The sequence below is a fragment of the Penaeus vannamei genome, chromosome 40, assembly GCF_042767895.1.
Source record: "Penaeus vannamei isolate JL-2024 chromosome 40, ASM4276789v1, whole genome shotgun sequence".
NCBI classification, from domain to species: Eukaryota; Metazoa; Arthropoda; class Malacostraca; order Decapoda; family Penaeidae; genus Penaeus; species Penaeus vannamei.
In genome coordinates, this window is record NC_091588.1 from 23,096,105 (window position 1) to 23,101,104 (window position 5,000).

The window sequence follows — 5,000 nt, forward strand, 5'->3', positions numbered from 1 at the left end:
GAGAGAGCGAGCGAGCGAGAGTGAGAGTGAGAGAAAGCGAGAAAGAGCGAGAGAGAGGGAGAGCGAGAGAGAGAGAGAGAACGAGAGATCTAGAGAGAGAAAGAGAACGAGAGAGCTAGAGAGAGAGAGAGAGAGATTGAGCGAGAGAGAGAGAGAGATTGAGCGAGAGAGAGAGATTGAGCGAGAGAGAGAGAAAGGGAGAGAGAGAGCGAGAGAGAGAGAGAGCGAGAGAGAGAGAGATTGAGCGAGAGAGAGAGATTGAGCGAGAGAGAGAGAGAGAGAGAGAGAGAGAGAGAGAGAGAGAGAGAGAGAGAGAGAGAGAGAGAGAGAGAGAGAGAGAGAGAGAGAGAGACCCCTTCGGCAACTGGCTCGTACACCACTCATGGGCAAAAGACCTCAAGGTACAGCCAGCAGAAGAAGCGGTGACGCCTCGCCTGTCCTGGGCTCGGTGAGATCATGCCCTTCTTGCCCTGAAACGAGGCCCACCTTCAAACAACTAAGGCATAGTTAGGATGGTTCGAATGTGAAGAGGTGGGAAAGTACGGAAATCAGGCGAAGAAGTGCAATAATGACTGAAGTATACATGGAGAGAGAGAGAGAAATAGGGATTGCTTTTGTTCCTGTTTACTTGTTAATTTGATGGATATATTGGAATATTATTTCGTATATTATTTCGAAAATTATTATCAAGAAATTTTATCACATCGTTTTATTTCAATTCCTTATCATATTTTCTCTATATAAAAAACTGAACATTGTTGGAACTTATTCATATTTAATGATCGTCAGACGGAAATATCCTTTAATCATATATGAAAGATGTATATTGATATATGGCTCTGCATTATCCTAAGCAGCTACTCTCTCTCTCACTTCGTCTTATATCACCTGGATCCGCTATTTAGATAATAGTAAACTTTTGATATGTTATTTGGAAAAGAACATATGACATTAGTTCATACGCCATCATATTTCCAAATGTTTACAATTATTTCATTACCAAAAATAACGAAATAAATATGTGAAAGACGGATATCGAGAGCAATGGGTTTGGAGGGGAAACACCGACAAGGTGCTGGACACCAGCCGCTAAAACGACAAATAAAGGCGTATAGTCAAGGCTAAGGGAAGAGCCCCTTAGCCTTGGGTAAAGTGAAGCTTGACTCGGCCCTTCGATGGGTATGTGAGCAAGCGTGAACCGGTTGCTCGCCGGGAAGTGCCCAATCTGCCCAGATCTAAAGACTGTCAATTAATAATTTAACACTAAAAGATATGTTAATAGTATAAGTTCCGCAACACCTGGATCCTATATACCCCACCGTCATTATATTAATGCACCGCTGCACACATTCACTGCTTTTCATTTTTCCATCATTCATTTTCACCATCAGTTTCGGAAATAATATAATAAATTAGGTTGACTGACGATGCACTTTGAATCAATTTGTATCTCAAAGTTTATGCTGATATAATAGACATTAATACTTTCTATAAGTATATGACTGCGAGGGGCGGAGCGAAGTGGACCATCACACTCAAGCTGACCCCAAACAAACCGTGCTTCGCGATTCATGAACGCGACTGGAGGTCATGGTTTGTAGGAGGCACCCGAACGAAATGAAGGGAAAACAAGGTAATCGATACCTATACCTTTACAGCCCATTACCCTCGAAGTTTTGCGGCCAAAGCCATTTATTAATGTTTGGTAGCCCAAGAGGCGCTAGTTGAGACGATACATTATTCACACCCACAAATATTACTCACAGTATGTATGTATGTGTGTGTGTAAGAGAGAGAGAGAGAGAGAGAGAGAGAGAGAGAGAGAGAGAGAGAGAGAGAGAGAGAGAGAGAGAGAGAGAGAGAGAGAGAGAGAGAGAGAGAGAGGGGGCGAGAGCGAACGAGAGAGAGAGAGCGAACGAGAGAGAGAGCGAGCGAGAGAGAGAGAGCGAACGAGAGAGAGAGAGCGAACGAGAGAGAGAGAGCAAACGAAAGAGAGAGAGCGAGCGAGAGAGCAAGAGAGAGAGAGAGAGAGCGACGGGGGCGGAGAGTGAGTGAGAGTGAGAGGGGGGGGGGGTGCAGACACTAGCCTCGATAAGATGGGACTGAAAAATAGCCGAACACTCACTCCTTGCTTTGCGTAGCGAATCTAAATCCCCCCCCCCTTTCCTAACTATGTCCAGGTTGTTTGAACGTGGGCCACCTTTCAGGGCAAGAAGGGCGAGATCTCTCCAAGCCCAGGTCTGACAAGGCGACATCGCTTTTGTTGTTGGCTGTACATGACGTTGAGACGAAATGGAAAAATTAACATAGCAAGCATCACCCCTCCACATAGCACCACTTCTTCCCGGAAAAGAAACTGCAGAAGCATCCTTTCGACCTGCCATGGTCCCTGACAAGAACGAAAAGATGGAATGAATCTACGAGATCATGCCAATCGCACAGGTAATACCACTCTCTCCAAATCCCTCCGCAACAAAGTGATCAGAGAAATTAAGTCAGCAAATCTAATTTCTATCCTAGTAAACTTCAACACCTGAAGCAGACTAACCAAAGCAAGTGGTACGGCAGGATAAAAGAACTTTGCGAACTTTGCGGGCTAAACAAGGCAGCGCGCACGTTACCTTGCTTCAACCACCAGTCCGGCCACTTCGCTGCCAACGAGGTAGACAAACGCCCCCGCAATCTTCCAACGCCTATCCAGCCTCGACACCACCTAGCTCCCCGCCTATCCCCCCATGCGAACTACTGCTCCGGTAGTTGAAGAGCACCAAGTCATCCAAAAGAATCAGAGAAGCAAGTCCAAACGGTCCATCACACCCATTCGCATCCCTATGCCTCTTCTGAAGGAGTTAGCTCCTGAGCTCTCGAGGCCATTCACTTCCATTATCAATGCCTCCTTGCAACAGAGTGGAAAACTTTCTATGTGAAAGCTGTGCCCAAGACGCCCTCCCACGACACCCTTGACGAGACCCGCCCCGTGTCCACCACCCCCGTGCCCAGCCTCTTGTGCGAGTTTCGTGTCAGAGTGGGCCTACGCCGATCTCCACCCTAGCTTTGATCAACAGTTTGGACGCACAAGATCCACTTCCACCTCCAACCACCTCATACGCCTCAAGGGGCCTGATTCTCAAACGCATTAAGGCGCCGTACCTCCTTAAAGCGCCGGAACTTACGACCGATACACAGAGCAAGGTCTATATAAGCTGTGATTGGCACCTTATGTGATTTACGGCGCTGCGGAAATTAAGGCAGGGATAAGGCGCCTTAAAAAAATGTTTGTGCATACAAAGCTGTCCGAGATACGGCGCCTTAGACGGGCCGTAACTTACGCCGTCGCAGGACGGTTAAGGCCCTCAGGGCGCCTTAACTTTAAAGCTCTTTTGAGAATCCAGACCTGCACTACATATACACAGATTTAGAAAAAGGCAAAGTTTCCGTCGTCTCCACTCGCATTGACTTAAGCAGAGCTATTGACCTCGTTGACCGCACCACAGTCATCAGGAAGGCATTTTAGATACGTGCTATATACCAGTGAACATATTGGTGATGTACAGATTATTCCCTGTTGAATGTACTATTCCATTGCTCTTGTAACCCTTATATATATATATATATATATATATATATATATATATATATATATATATATATATATATATATATATATATATATATATATATATAACTCATTATATCACGTATCCCTGTGCCCCCTTGGCGACAATAGTGACGTCACGCCATTTCATGTTTACTCCCTCTTGCCTGTTCCTTCGAGCCGTGCAGACGACCTCCGCGCGCCTCCTCTTTCTGTGTCTCTTATATAGCCTCTAAAGTGAAGACAACCTTTCAGTCGAACCAGGGAACTATTACTCTGACATCACTCCGTGAGTGTCTCGTGGCGTGGCCCGCAGACTTCCTCACGGAATGCCACCAGGCAGGATGCCACGTCCTCCTTGCTGCCCGTTACAAGTGGGATGCCCCAGGGCACCAAGATAGGCCCGCTGTGCTTCATAGTACCGATAAATGATGCATTCCGTGACATCATCCCGCTGGAAGTACTCAACTATTGCAGCTGCCGTCAACATGTCCCCTGCCTCCACCCATTACAGGACATCTTAAATAACCTGCTCACCTGGACAAGTGTTAATCACGTCACTCTGAATCACAACAAGGTGATGGTGATGCACTTCGACTTCGCTCCCTCCCACGCCCAGCCCCCTTCCCCCACCCAGCCCCCTTCCCCGCCCATCCCCCTTCCCCCACCCAGCCCCCTGCCCTTGCCATAGGAGACCACGCTCTGGCAGGATCCTCGGCGTCACCCTCGACGATAGACTATCCTGGGACCAGCACGTCTCCACCGTCGTCACCCCAGCATCCTTCAGGCTGTACATGCTGCGTCGCCTCAAGGCCTTGGGAGTGTCTCTATCTGAAATCTTTACCATCTACAAAACCCTCATCCTGCCGAAGCTGACATATGCATCCCCTGCCTGGTCCTCCAACCTCAGTGCCACACAACTGAGACTAAACAGGTTCAGAAGAGAGCAGCGAAGATCATCCTCGGTTCATCATACAACAGATATGAAGACGCCCTCGCCACCCTTGGCTTAACGACCCCGCCGGCTCTCTATCACAAGATGCTCCTGCAGTTCGGAGAGAAGACGCAGAAGAACTTGCGCCCCCAACACCTCCTCCCCACGCCCGCCTCGCCGCCCAGAGTTCGAGTTCGAGGGAGTTCTTGCCTGTAGGGTCTCGGGCGGACAGACAGAAGAACAGCCCCGCACCAACACTGGTTTGGCTCATTGATAAAAAAAAAAACAGCTCTTGTTTAACAACTTTGGTAAATGAGACGTGTTTTGTTTTGTTTCTTACAGTGGAACCTGAAATAGTCTTACTAATGTCTTATTGTAAGTTTTTAGCTGTAGAGGTATTATCAAATAAAAAGAATCTCATATGTGTATCTCTCTCTCTCTCTCTCTCTCTCTCTCTCTCTCTCTCTCTCT